Raw genomic sequence first — 15,815 nt, forward strand, 5'->3', positions numbered from 1 at the left:
ACTCTTAAAAGAGAGGATGAAAAGACAAATTACAGACTGGGAGAAAATAACTGCAAACCACCTGACAAAGGGCTTGTATCTAGAATATATGAAGAATTCTCAAAACAAAGCAGTAAGAATTCTCAAAACACCGCTAGCAAAGATACAAGGAAACTGGATCATTCACACATGGTTGGTGGACAGTGAAGTAAGACAGCTGCCACGGAAAACAGTTCAGCAGTTTCTTAAAGAGGAAGAACTAAACATGCAACTATCATACAGTCAAGCAACTGTAATCCTGGGCATTCATCCTAAAGAAGTGAAAATTACAACCACAGAAGAACCTACACATGAGTGTTCATAGTAGCTTTATTCATAATCTGGCTATAACTCAGATGTCCTTCAACAGGTGAGTAGTTTAAAAATCTGTGGATATCCATACCACGGAATACAGCTCAGCAATAAAAAAGACTGAGCTATTGATACATGCAACAACTTGGACAAATCTCCGAAGATTTATGCTGAGTAAAAAAAAAGTCAATCCTAAATGGTTACAAGTGCATGAGTCCATTTACAGAACACTCTTGAAATGACAATATTATAGAAATGGGGAAACAGACACACTAGTTGTTGCCAGGGTTTAAAAAGTGGAAGGGAGTAGGTGTAGCTATCAAAAGACAACGCGAGGGATTCTGGAGCTGATGGAAGTGTTCCCTGTCTTGGCTGTATCACTGTCAATACCTTGGTTGTGATATTACATAATACAGGGCTAAGGATGCATGGGATCTCTCTGTATCATGTCTTACAACTCATGTGAATCTATAATCATTTTAAAATTAGAAGTTTAATTTGAAAAATCAAAAGGGAAATGAAGATCGGTGCTAGTTAGAGTCAGCTAACTTTCTACCAAATCTAAGCGGCTGTCTATAGACAAGTGCTGGTATAGATACCCCAAGTTTAAGTAACCTATAATTTTAATTTGAGAACTAACCTTGATTCTAATTTAAAACTTCTAGGTGTCCCTTTCCCCCATGTCGCAGCTTCTGCTGATACATGTACTGAACAAAAACCAAACAAATGTATGAGACAGTATAAAAAAATCAGAACCCTTTACACAACAGTATTAAAGTGGAAAATAAATGTGTGAATGATGAAAACAAAGACACACATATCTAGTTGTGGAATATGATACATAAGACAAACAAAAGTACACGCTAATATTTTTGTAGTAGTAATAGAGTGAATGTTCTAAATAAGTTAAACAATCCTGTTTTTCTTAATATACTAATTTCATCAAATGAAAAGGAATAGAAAAAAGCAAAGGACAATTATCTGGCCCTGAATTACTAACTTCAACCATTACATTAATCAAAATAGTCTTGTCTGATTTCATGCAATTCCTTTTCTGCAGTTAATATTTTTGTTAAAGGGAAAATCCAACATCTCTTGTGGCCACACTTACTCTTCCCCATTCATTCGTTACCATATCCACAAGCGTTTTTGATAGTCTGTTTTCAGGTGCTGCCTGGTACTGAGGGAGGCAGGAAGATAAACTAGAAACGGTCTCTGCTACTCATGTTTTAATGAATTTAAAAAAACAGGTTGAAAAATGAATGATTCCTCAAAGCCTAATGTTTTTTTATAATTTTTCTCTGTATTGTAAATAGCATTTATTTGCTTACTATCAATTTATGTAACTAATCCCCTAATGTTGGGCATCTATCTGTTTTCTCAACTTTTCATGATTATAATTAATGCACAGCAGTAATAACTGACAATAAACAAAACATTTTAAAAGACCAAAAACTAAAAAATGAAAAATTACTTAAAGAGAGATGAAATCTTAACCTCTTCAATCAAGTTGGTAACATGTGAAAAATTAGTAATTGGAAAATGTTGGGTTTTTTTGTCTTCCAAATTGTTGTTTAAACCTCAGCTTCTTGACCAATTTGGGTTCCAGTTGGTTTCTGTTTGATAATCTTTAATTTACCCTTGACTTCTACCCTTCAACCATGCTGAACTCCTTTCAATTTCCCTAACTAGCTATGTTCTTTTCTAGTGATTTGGTGTGTTTTCTCAGTCTTGAAAACTTCCCCACCCAACATTTCCACTAACTGTCTCCTACTAAATCTCTGCACTTCAAAGACACTTTTGTGTGAAATCTTCCCAGATCCCTCGAAGGCTGGGTGAAGCATACCTCATGTGTCCTGTAATTGTTTCACCCTACTGTAATTAGTCCTTTACTTGTCTGTCTGCCCCAGTGGGCCTAAAGCTCTTTGAGGCGAGAATGATGTTTTGTTCACTATTTAATGGCCGTCATTGAGAAAAAGGTCTGATCCACAGCAGATGCTCAGGGAATATCTAAGAGTGATGAAAGAATGAGAATGAATGAATGAACAAATAGATTCTTAAACCTTTAGCACAGGAAGATGGGCAACTCTTTAGTCACCCAGATGACTGGTTCTCTCATACAAAGATGAGCAAGTTCCCTGGAGATGCCTCAGATCCATCCTAGAGCTCGATCGTTCCACTGCCGCACAATCTAGAAGCTTAAGCATCTTTGCAGAAAACACCACTGAATCTAACAGGTGTCTCCTGTGAGCTACTCTTGGAAATAGTCCTTTATGGCAAATACTTCAAGGTCCTGGAAAAGATACCTCACATAAGTTCAGTGTGCAACGGGCAGCCAGGAGTGTCCCCAGCGAAGTTGGCATAAAAGGCTGCCTGCAATGTATTATTTATGTAGGTTAATCTGACTGCTTCTTTTTCCTGGAGAAATATTAAAGGCCTGGGTACTTTCAAGTGAGGATTTTCTGGTACTAAGAGTCTGCCACTAAGTCTCCATCTTTCCCAGTACTGAGACTGCAGATCTTTAAACAGCAGTTCTGAGAGAGCTCGGCAGTACTCCCAGGGACAAAGGCCTTAAGACACAGGATGGATGCCTGCCCCTCGTTTTCCCACGTCTCATTTCAGAAGGTTCTTCCCACTGCAAACAGCAGCGTGATTTTTCTCCCTCCTGACCTTTGTCAACAGTGTTGCTGCACTGCATTTGGAAGTATTAACAATGGTCATTACCTGCCCTGTTTATTCAGTGTTAAGTATTAACAAGGCCTGTGCTATTTCAGCTGCTGCCATATTTCTCCAGGAAAGACGTGCCTATGTAAATGCCCTAATGCAAACAGGAGCCTTGTCTTTTTGTAAGTGGGGGCAGAGAGGAGACTTGGAAACAATTGAAAGGATAGAAGAAAACAGTAGCTATGTTAAAAATATCGTTTTCAGAAACACATAAACTAATGGCACCATGAAATCTTGTTCGTGGCTGATTTTTGCCTGTGCATTTGGCCACCAGGTTTTTACTAATATAGGGGCGATAATTTAGCACAGATTTCTGGGTTTGTTTATAATAGTTTCAAACAGTTTGCTACTGAGTAAACAGTGTATAATAGTTTACAGAATAAAGAGAAAAGAAATAAGCCTTTGGCATTGGACTTTCTTTGCTTAGGGTTTGCATGTTTGGTTTCTGGTGTGGAACAGCTATGTCAGAGTGGGTGGGAGCCTGTCTCTGAGGGGATGCAGCAAGCTGACAATAGTTCCTTGAGCATGAGGACGGGTGAAGGGTTTCATTAAAACTCCTAACAGATACTGCTTGTTGGACAGTGAAATCGCAAAACGTGCAAAGAGGAGGGCCAAACATCATGCAGAAAATCGAATACAAATACAAAACTGACTTGAGGGGAGAAACCTTTCACTAGAGTCAGCTTTTCTGTAAAAATCGGCTCACTTATAAACTTACTGAAGTTTAGGTTTGGGTCAGGTCACGAGGCAAAATTTTACCCTCAAACAGCTGCAGGGAACCACCAATGAAATAAGATGAAGCCAGATACGTGTTTCCTGGACAAGATTTGATGCAAGAAAGTAAAGATGTAGGTCACCTTTCCATTTTTAAAGCACCCAAGCAGTTACAAAGAAAGGAAAACAGACAAAGTGTGGAGAATAGAAGACTTTTTTGTGTGTAGAACCTTAAGAAATGAAGCAATGTTACTATTTCTACTGGGATTTACAAATCTGCGTGTTGTTTAAGAACATGGGCTTTGGAGTTCACTTACAAGCTTCAAATCCCAATTTAACCATTTTGGAGCTGTGTGATCTTGGACAAAGTACTTAACTGTTTTTAATTTTCTATTTTTTAAAAATGAGCATGGATTACTTATAGAAAAGAGATAAACTTAAGATGAAAAAAAAGTGATTTTTCTGAAAGGACTTCAGCAACATAACCTTACACAAGAACAACTGCCTCCATTTAATGAGGGTCTTCTATGCACCAGGCATTTGAGATACATTATTCTAAACTTTACACAGTCTGGCAAGGTTAATAGTATTATTCCCAGTTTATAAAGTAAGAAAAGTCAAGTTCAAAGTAACTAAGGAATTAGACTTGGTCTCAGAGCTGAAAAATGGCAAAACCATCTACCTACATTCCTTACTTCATTTTTTTTCTTATTAAAAATAAATGAGCCAAGAATTTCCCTTCCCTCTCTGATGCCTCTTTTCCTAGTGGTATTCCAGATCACAAGTATATTGAGAGTCTTTCTTTCTTCTTTCCCTTGTTTGACCCATTTAACTTTCCTAAAATCACCCCCTGCACCTGCTTCCTGGTACCACTGACCCCAGTACTTCTGCCTAATTTGATTTGACTTGAGCCCTGTCCTCAAGGCTCCTATCAGATCCACCTCCACCATCAGCACCACCATCATAATAATAGCAGACACTTATTTAGCACTTCTTTATGTGCTGGAACCCTATAAGATAGTTACTATTATTGTCCCCATTTTAGAGATATGGAAACTGGGTCACTGAAAAGGTTAATTGCCTACCAGAGGCTCAGAGTAGGTGGCAGAGATGGAGTACTGACCTCAGCAGTCTGGCTCCAGAGTTCTTGGTCTAACTCTACGCTACAGGTCTCCACAGCCCCAGAGAAACCCAAAGGAAGTTCCTAATTCCAGCAAGTGAATCTGAGCAGGAGCGAGGAGTACCTATTTGACAGGTACTCCAAACATTTTATGATGTTAGATATAAAAAGTGCTTCCTTCTTGATGTAAATGTGCATTTTTAAATCACCATGGATAAAATTATTTTTTAGTGGGCTAGCCCAGGGACATTGTTTTTATGGGAACATAAGTTCTGGGTTTTCCAAAAAAAAAAAAAAACAAAACAAAACTACTGGGATAGTCTGCTCATAAGCTGGAGATTTCCTTTATTTCCATTTAGGATAAAGTTAAAGTGGGGGAAACGGGAAGATGAGGGGAAAGGAGACACTTCAAATTCTTTGTGGATACAATTTAGCATGCAATCTGGATAATACATCCCGGCTTTCTAAGTGTGCTAAACATAAACATAAATGGTTTGTCAGAGCTAATCTGGCAGCCAAAAGTGAATATTAATAACATAGAAGATCAATAAGATGCCTAGCAAAGAACAACGGATTAACTTGGTTCTAGAAATAGCACAAATCGTGTAGGCCAGGGAGGAAGGCATGGGACAAGAGGCGTAGTCAGAGAGAAATTCATCTCTTCCTTATACGATTCAAGGAATTGAGAACAGACAATAAAATATGCCCATCTCTTTTGGCTCTACCCACTAAATAAGCAGTTTAATCAATTTTTACCTTTCCCTCCCTGTCTGCATCTGCCACTACTAGCTCAATAGGAGAATGGATAACCCTAGTTCAAACACAGGTCAGGATGACTATTATAAATATTCCGACCTATGCTATTACTTTCTCCCTCTGGTCCTGTGTCGTGTACTCTATTTAAGTAAAGGGCTGCACAAGGGAGTTTTTACCCAAAGCATATTCAATTTTAAAAAGGGGGTTTCATGTTCAAGTAAGTCTGAGAAAAGCTGCACAACAACCCCCCTTTTAAGATATCGAGGGCTCAGAGAAGTTTTTCAGGAAAGACACTTGCTTGACACATGTAACCCAGTGTTTCCCAAGCCTTTTGGCCATCAAATCTTTTTTTCTTAACCCCTATTAACATCTCTGTGCGGAATGAAGGTGAGAACTCTGGACCAGGAGGACAGCAAACTGAGTTCCCATCCCTCCTTCCTGTGAGACCCAAGTCCCTTAACCACCCACCCCTGCCACCGGGAGTCTGTCCAGCCACAAGGTTCTAAGAATTTCCAACTCGTCTGCTTAAGTGGCTGTGGCCAGCAGCATGGAAGCCAGGCTCTGGGCAGGCACTTCGGACCGGCGAACCCCTCCTGCTGGGGTTCCGAAGCCCTCACATCACCCAGGAGCAGCCTAGACAATGGGCTCTTTTACACCCTTCACATTCGGCCTTTTACGCCCAGGCCTAGTGAGCACTAAGATTGTAAAGGCTGCTTTGGCGGGTAAGGGGAGGGAGGGAATTTGTAGAAAATTGTTATAACAAGCTTATATTTGTTCTTTGAAACATTTGCTGGCATTCAGACGTGGCTTTTAAAATAGTTTCTTGTGCTTTTTCATTTAAATATGCAAGTTTAATAAACATTATTCATCCAAAACAGAGAAATGATGCGAACTCGTATTACAACTGATTCTTTCGGCATATGCTCTTAGGCTCTGTTCTCAGCTGATTTCACTCGAAATGCTGTTAACTCTGATATTTCAACTTTTCTGGGGAAAAGTGATGACGATCTAGAGAATTCCTCCTAATACTGAGAAAATGCAACTTTTATACAGTTCCACAAATTACTCACCTTTTCCTTCTATTTACAGATTTTTCTCCTTTCAAACAGTCTAAGGAAAACTAAGGGTTATCTGTCTACAAGCTGAGGTTGATTTTCTTGTTTTTATAACAAGGACATATAAACACTATAAAACTAACACTTATGTAAGTGGCCTGGTATATGACAGACTTTACTCTAGGCAACATGTGCGTTAATCTTAACAACAACCCAACAAGATCGGTACTACTGTGACCGCAATTTTACAGATGTGGAAACCGAGGTGCAGAGAGGATAAGTGACTTTCCAAGGCACACATCGCTAGGAAGTGGCAGAGTTGAGATTTGAATCCAGCCATCTGTGTTCTTAACCACCATGTACCACATCTTGCTTTCATTTGTAAAACAACAGAACCATCACCATAAAAATATATAAATCATTGCAGGACACAATGTGGAGTTACATGAACTCCATGATATAACTAAAGACCTCTTGGTTCTACTGAAGTCAGATGAAGGGGGAAAGGCCTGACCGATATTATAAAGGTTACTGGTTGGCGATAAGAAAACACATTCTGTCTTTTCAGTAATCCGAGACTGGCTTACCTAAGGAGGCTGGGAAATCTTCCCAAATGCTTAATAATAAAAGTGAGAGAACCATCTGAAATACTTTGGAAAAATTCTCACAGAAATGGAAATGGGCTAAGTTAACTGTCCTCAACCTTGTTATTCCAAGTCCTTCCTGGGAGTACTCCATGAATATTTTCCCAAGACGTTAAAAGAATGTTTTCAACATGTTAATCAGGGGCGAGGGGGAGGATGGTGAGGAGGAGAGGAAGCAAAGACTGAGATTAAAAAGATTTAAGAGACAGAACAACCAGTGTACTGTGTGGACTCTGTCTCCATCCTGATGGAAAAAACCAACTAGGAAAAGCCTTTTTTGAGACCATTAAGAAAATCCCATTATGAACTGGGTGTCAGATGATAGGAAGGAGTTACTGCTAATTTTGTTAGGTCAGATAACAGCAGTGTGATTATATGAGAAATCGCCATAGGTTTTAGAGACGCATCCTGCAGTAAATAAGGGTGCAACAACATGATGGTTGAGCTTTTTACTCTGACAAAAAAAAAAAAAAGAGGAGGCTAGATGAAGCAAGGGTGGCAAGCCTTGACAACCGCAGGCTCTGAGTGACGGTGCCCGAGATCATCATACCTCCTCGGCCGCTGCATGTTTGACAACTTCCAGGATAAAATATGTTGACAAAGAGTATGGAAGGATTTTTCCCTCCCGATGAAAAATACTTTGAAAAACAAATACTCTGAAAACAAACTACTCTAGAAATGGCCAGATACACACCTGGGTTATATAGTTCAGTTCTCCTAAGACTGAGGCTGGGAAAGGGAAGTGAGAATTAAAGGGAAGAGCAAGACTTAACTATGGAATGGAGAGAGATGGGAAGGAAAAAGAACAGCTCCACTGTTTCAAGGAGACTTTTAGAGGACAAGCCTGTCAGCTCTAGTTCTGCTGGGTCTGCTTAGACTTCCTTTAGTAACGTGCTTCTCACCCAGTACTCTCCACCACTTTGAAAAGTACTACATAGAACAAGCCTGGTATCCTCCTTCACTTTGAGCATTTGGTGTCTCACCCATCCTCCACTGGTTCTCAGTCCTGAGGAGTGACTGGTGTAATCACTGTGTGTGTGTGTGTGTGTGTGTGTGTGTGTGTGTGTTTGTGTGTGGTCAGCCCGTCCTCTGTCGTGGTGGTTATAATCTACATCCTTGTCTTTCATCCACTGGGTTACATCTTTATTATAAGACCATGAGCCACATTTTCATTTGGTATTCCAGGTGTGCTTACTATACATCCATCTTCAGGTAAGCGAATATCCTTCAATAATTAGGAAACAAGTTTTGCTTTCCCAAAGGAAAAACACATAGCTACATCACTATACCTTCCCTAAGTGCTTTTACTAGAAGCCCATCAAAACATATTAAAATACAAATAAAAACCTTTAGAGACAGGAATAAACACTCTGAACAAATTAGTTGGTCAGACTCACCAAATACTACATTTTCTAACATCCTCTTTCACCCCAGTGACAAAGATAACCACTGATGTATTTTGTTTCTAAGCATACGCTAGCCTTTTGCTTTTAATTAAGCCCTATGGTAAATTTTGCATCCTACTTTTCTCACATAACATTAAAATATGAACATTTTCCTGTTCTAATTCTTCATAAGCACCCATGAATGGCTGGAGAATATCCTGTCAATTGGAGGTAGGAAACTTAAATTTTCCCCAACTACTAGATGTCAGGGTGTTGCCACTGGTTTAATATTATAAATAATATTCTAATGAACATCTTTACGTGCAATACTTTCTTACATAATTATACGTATTTCCATAGAATTGATCCTCAGAGCATAATAAAAAAATGAAATTAAGAACAGTATCTAGTAATTTACCTTAACACAAGAAAGAAAAGAATAATTTAAAAAAGGTCCCATTGAGAGGTGAGTTTGCACTAGACGAGCCCGAATGTCCTGACTCTGTAATCTGTGGCTCGTACCATGTGCTGGAAGACAAATGTCTCTCTGCTTGGTGCTTCTTGGTTGCACGTGGTGTTAACCTTGACCTAACCCTAGTCACTACCCCTGAATGCTTCTCGCTGTCTTGTTTTTCTTACAGTGTAATAACATGAATCTGCAGTCCTGGCTGTTCTGTTTAGAATTTCATCATCCTTCCTCACTCCTACAGCAGTTTGTTGTACCTCCACTTCCCTCAGTCCCCCTCACGCTAGTCAGTTGTTTGCGTTATCTGTCTGCTGAGTCTCTTGAATTCATCTCTAAATCCTCAACAGTGCCGGGGACTGTGCTAAGCAGAGAGCAAACACTGCCAGAACATTAACTGATTTCCGTTCAATTGTTAGCATCATTCTGTTCCTGAGCAGGTTATAGTTTTTATTGTCCTCAACCCTACCCAGCACTTAAAATTCCTCTCTATTTAGCCTCTTCTATACGTTTAATGAATGTGCTGTTTACATCCTTCCTCAGATAATTAATGAAGATCTTCCGTAAGACCACGTCGAACACAGATTCCTACCCTCCTCCAGACTCCATGCAATGCCATTTATCATTACACTTTCAGTCCTTCAGGCAATTTTCAATCAATTTGACACATCCAAGTCAATTTGAATTCATTTTTCCAAACCAAATTTTATGAGACCTGGTATCAATTCTTCCATTCACGTCTGGATGTATTTAGAAATAATAATGTATCTACTGCATTCTTTTTGTCCACTTGTTCTCAGATTCCCCCCCCCCAAATCAATTAAGTTGATCTAACATAAAAAGTTTTATAAATCCATGCTGTCTGTGGCTCATAGCTCTAATGTCTGATAGATGTTCATATATTTACCCACTCAAAGGTTCTATTTGTTAGCAATGCAGTTTTCCTAATTCATTTATTTATTCTACAACTGCCTATGGAACAGCTGACCCTTGAGCAACATGGTTGAAACTGCACAGGTCCACTGACATGTGGATTTTTTTCAATAACTAATACAGTGCTACACAATATGTAACTGTTGAACTGTGGATACAAGGGTCGACTGTGGGACTTGAGCATCTGCGGATTTGGGTATCCCCAGCGGGTCCTGGAACCAACGCCCGGTGGATACTGAGGGATGACTGTGCTTACTATGGGCAGGTACTATGCTTAGAACAGGTTTAAAACTAATTCTATTTAGAAATGAATTATTCAGGGACTCTTGTTCTGTGAATTATACAGGGCAATGCTCTCTAAAACTATTTTCACTATATATTAGCAACACTGGATCATAGATGGGGTAGGAAGAAGAGAGAAAGCCAAGTTTGGAGTCTTATTGGAAGGTCTGATAAACAGGTTCCGGGGGCAAGAATTCTGAAAAAAGGAGGCCAAAATAAGATATGAGAATGAATCTGTGCTTTGATTATCTGTGTTATCTCTGCCAACAACTGGATATTCATTCTTGGACACTGGATAGTGTCAGTCTCTCTCTCTCACCCTCATTATTCTTTGTGATTTCCAAAGGAGAGTGTCCATATTTTGATGAATTCATTACTACTTCCATTAACACTGGTTAACACATCATCCAAGACCTTGCCTATTTATTTGTTTTCTTCTTCTTCTTTTTTTTTTTAATGAAACAGGTCTTCATTACTGTTTAATTATCCTTATTTATCTTCTTAAAGGCCAGTTTTAAGAAGCAGTTCAGAAGCTCAGCCATTTTGCCATCAAGAACTCAGTCATTTGAGCATAATCACTAAGCTTATCTCCCTATTCATTTAATGCGAGGCCTCTTTTATCTCTGTTGTGCCTTCCTCCTCTCTCTTTATTATGTTTGTATTATTACCCTCTGCACCACTGATCGCCACAAATACTTCTTGGTTGTAACTCTGGAACCTCTTTGATGATTCATGCTCTCTAGTGAGAGTCCTCCCCACAGACTTCATTTACTCTCAGGTTTCTCCATTTTTCCCCCCTATTTCTGCACAGCTGTCATTGTCACTGGGATATTGCTTCTGGTCTTCCCAATGACCTCTGGCCTCTGTGGTGAAACCACTGACCCTGATTGCAGCCCCAGCCCCAATTTTACAAGGTAAGAAGGGCTGCAGAAGCACAGACCCAGCTCCCGTGTCAGACACTGCTCAGATCCACTGCTCCTGCCCCCGTGGACAGATGCTCTCTCCTCACTGAAGCTAAAGAGTCGACGCAACTGGGGAAAAGGGAGATGAGCCCTATTGGTTCAAGTCCCACATCAGAAGAGCAGACCTGACCACTTCCAGCAATGGTCCCGTTCTTCAAAACCAGTGTTGCAATTAGGACAACTAATAATCTCCCTCATTAATCAATCATACCTCAAAGATCACAAACCAAGAGAAACACTAAATTATCTTTCTTTTCTTGGTAATATCCATGCTTATATTTGATTTTAGATATTCCCTCTCCTTACCCCTTTCTTATTTGTGTGGTATCTGAACTTGTGGCTGTTAATTGCTACGCTAGATTAATTACCAAGTCATTTTCACCTTGTATGATAGCATAGAAATACGTTTTCTTTAAATAGAGAAATTTTTTTAAAGATTCATATCAAAGAGTCCAACTAGAAAGAAAGCACAAACTAAAGAAAAAGAGGGCTTATAACTATATTAGTAAGTGTAATACTATTTGCAAATATTACATCTATCACTTCAATTACATGCTTCTTTTAAAAAGACTGAAATAAGACACCCATAATTATTACATAAATGTCATTTTTTATATCAGCTCAGCAAATGTGCACATTTTTATTTCATAACTGAGATAAGTAAAGGTGCCAATTTATTATGTTCTTTAAAATTTATACCAAATTAATCAATCTAAATTTTCTGGTCCCAAATCTGTATTTTTAACTAAAGTTATTGTGGACAGTTTAAAGAGGACTCTTTGCGTGATTTGACAAAAATAAGATGATGGAGACAAAATAAGTGGAATTTTTTTCCCTCAGTCTGAGTGAGAGCTGCTTACATAATCAACTTATTTCATTTGGAAGTGGATATAGCATTCCTATGAGTAAGAAGGAATGAATAAAGTGCCATACAGATCTTTTCTTCCCATCACATCTTTCCCTTTGCCCATCCTGGTTTCTCTGTGCCCATGTGGCCCCCAACTTATTTCCCCTACAACTCCTTTCTTCCCATGAGTTCTGGCACTTATCCTGTCCACAGGTCACTCTACCCCTTCCCTCCCATGTTTAGGATAATTGCATTCTTGTCTGTAAATGCCACACCAACCACACATTAGTAGCTTAGTGGCAGCTTAACTGGAGACAGCAGATTAAATTATTTTAAATTTACACTCACTTATTGATAAACTACCACACATAAGACACTGGATAACACACACCAGCTTTGTCAAGGGGCCTGCCCTAAATTGTCCACACAAATACAGAGGATAAGATTGTTGGGTTGGGCAGGGGAGACATGACACAGGAAGATGAAATCAGCTTTTACTAACTGGTCAAAAACAGGAGCCAAGCTTGGAACAGCTTATTCCAAGGCATGTCAGCCTTATTTCATTCACCTCCTCCCATCCTCCTTTTCTCCTTTTTTTTTTTTTTTTTCTTTCCCATCCATTTTTGCTTCTGTATTGCTTAAAACCAGAGGTTCCTTTACCTCATGGCAGCTCCTTCCCCTTCAACTCTCAGGCACTGAAATGCTACCCCCACCCTGCCACACCTTTCTGGCTCTCGGTCCTAGTCTCCCAGCTAGCTGAGATACAGATGCACACTGCCAACACTGCCAGCTAAGTGCTTCAGGAGGGGGGAGTTCTGACGTTACCCCCTGCCACTCAGCAAGCCTCATAACAGAGAAGACAGTTTAAACCCCAGGGATGGTAAAATCATCATCATTATGACCTCTCTGGGTACTGCAGCATTCAACAGAGATTACAGCTGCCACCTTTGATAATGAGAAACCCGGAAATTACATAGGCTGGTAACAGCATCAGCATAGAACATCGTCTGAAAACCTCCAGCTCCAGCTGTCTCATGCTAGGCAGCGACGGTGCAGATTAGAATCCAACCCGAAAAGAGCTGCAGGATCTAGTGATACTGGGCTTCTTACCCTTTCCTTCAGCACTGCCACTAGTTGGGATTATTCTAGCTGGTCTACTACATGGGAAAATTTAAAAATTGGGTGTTTAAAACAAGTTGGAACACAAAGAGATTAACAACAAAGAGAACGTGTCCGTTATTCTTCCAGTGCTTACTCATTCTATGATTTAAATATTTATTCCGCAAATATAGCCGGTGTGTGTCCATATGAGATCATCAGAACACTGGACCTTCAGCTGTCCTCTGAGGGTCAAAGCGGAGATTGTGTGTGTGTCTAATATTATTGTAGAAAGAATAAATATTTAAAAATGAACTATGGCATTTCTTTCTTGTAGACAACGGCAGAGAACAAAAAGTTTCACACTGGTTCAAACTTTTGAGGAAGTTTGCAACTGTATTTGAGGGGACTATAAAGTTATTAGGGGATAGACAACAAACCCTATGAGCCTGTCACAAGCTTTCCACCGAAACTGTGTTATATTAAATTTGGATTCAAATAGGTAATCCATTGGCAAAGGCTTCACAATATGGGTTATACAAAGATTTTCAATGAATGACAATGTTGAAGTGGAATCTAACTTAAATTTTGTAATAATCCTGTAATAGCGGCATGGAAACTTTTATCCATAAATTTTAATCTTTCATAGGATTAGTCATCATATTTTGGAAATAACAAGATTCTTTGCAACTGCCTTCTACCATCTTTACTTGCCAAGATGCAGCACCTGAAAATTTTCTTCTTTCACAAGGATTTTCCTTCTCTCCCAATTGAATGTGATCTCTCCACCCTCAGAACTGTGTTCAGACTCTCTTACGGGTCTATTTCCAGCCGTACTTTATCCCCACTCCCAAGCCTTACTGGAAGCAACTGTATCAGCAACTGGAACGAACTGGGAACTAGTCTCAGCCTTGGCAACTGGCCAAGGGCCTTCTGTAGTGAGTACTAAAAAAAAACTGTCCAATGAAAATGCGGAACTTTGGATTCTAACTCTAACTCAGCCTCAGATTTGCTTCAGTTTTTAACTAGACAGGTCTCATTTCTCACTCACCAAACAGCACTCCCATAACTCCAGGGGTACCCATATCAAGTTAGGTTCTAGAATCATCCGTGGAGATAGTCTAGGTATCATTTAGTTTGACCCACTTATTTTAAAAGATAAGGCAAAGGAAACTCAAAGAGGTTACATGTCCCTTTTATCAGCTGGTGATAAAATTCAGACAAAACGGCTACAGATGACCTTGTCTTGGAATTGGTTAAGCCTCTATCACTGAATGCAGAGCGAGTTTAATCTGAGTGAAAACTTCAGACTAAACTGAAAAATTGACATTATTCTCTTCTCAAGGAGACTGAAATTGTTAATGAGTTATAGTTAAGCCAGAAATTTAAAATCATCTCACTTCTCTGTTCAGTTCCTCACCAAGTCTAAGCAAGCTCAAAGTCCTTTGACTATAAAAACTGTTAGTTATCTGAGAATACTTTCTACTGCACAGCACGTAAAAATAAGAATACCAGACTCACACACACACATTGCTGGTACAGGTGGGTGAACGTGCATAATCTTACTGAGGGCATTTAGCCACATGATACAAGACTTTCAACATGTGAACACTCTTTGACCTGTCAATGTCATCTCTAAAAGTGTATTCGAAGGAAAACCTACTAGAGATCTAGGAATATGACCAATTTTTATTCTTTCTTTTCACTTTTGGAAACATTTCAAGATTTCTTGCAATGAGTTTGTGTCATTTCTGCCATTGGAAAACAAACACAAAAACCTCTCATTGTAAAGAATGAGGGAATAGAACTGGTCGCTCCCCCTGCAAGGTCCTTTTGAGCTCTCATGGTCAAAAGGTTATAGAAAGGAAAAAACTGTGGAATTCTCCAGAAGAGGTCACCAACTTGTAACTGTGAATAGGTGTTCAGAACATTCAATGGTGTTTGAATTTCTGAAAAGCTATAGAAGCAGAAGGATCCAGCTGAACCCGTTCTCCCATATGGATTTCACATAATCAGTAGACCTAAAAATACTCACCGAACACAGCCTCGGAGCGGCATGGCACTGAGAGCTCTGTAGAAACACACCTCAGCTGCATTTCCTCGCCCTTCCTGGCTCTCTCTGCCCCGTAGCAGTGACATAGCCCATGAAAAGATGACCACGAAGGAGGGGCAGTAATGGGTTTCCAAATACAAAATGGAGGAATTTAGAAAAGGGAGGAGCTCATGCAGAACTAGATGAGACAGAAAGGCTTTGCAAAGCAGGAAGAAGTCAAGCCTCGAAAAAGAGATGGAGGCAGAGTATGGGAAAGGACCGAGCTGGGAGATGCAGTGGAGTAAACAAAGGTATACAGGAAACAAACCTCTGGTTACCTAACGGGGAGGGAGGGAAGGAGGGACGTAATAGGAGTATAGGATTACCAGATACAAACTACCATACATAAAATAGATAAGCAACAAGGATCAACTATATAGCACAGGGAATTATAGTCAATGTTTTATAAT

At 39.5% G+C, this 15,815-nt stretch overlaps 1 protein-coding gene and 1 long non-coding RNA gene across 5 annotated transcripts in view; both read right to left on the reverse strand.

The window, feature by feature from the left end:
* The window catches only part of MAML3 (mastermind like transcriptional coactivator 3), a 391,314-nt gene that overhangs the window by 267,127 nt on the left and 108,372 nt on the right, over positions 1-15,815 (reverse strand). The gene's annotated exons all lie outside the window — the stretch shown is intronic.
* Positions 9,116-11,490, reverse strand: LOC116658677. Its single transcript, XR_004313932.1, has 3 exons — positions 11,479-11,490; positions 11,216-11,217; positions 9,116-10,998 (listed from the first exon to the last, which is right to left on the reverse strand). It is a non-coding gene; the product is annotated as an uncharacterized LOC116658677 (long non-coding RNA).

This window comes from Camelus ferus, chromosome 2, assembly GCF_009834535.1.
Source record: "Camelus ferus isolate YT-003-E chromosome 2, BCGSAC_Cfer_1.0, whole genome shotgun sequence".
In the NCBI taxonomy this organism is placed as follows: Eukaryota; Metazoa; Chordata; class Mammalia; order Artiodactyla; family Camelidae; genus Camelus; species Camelus ferus.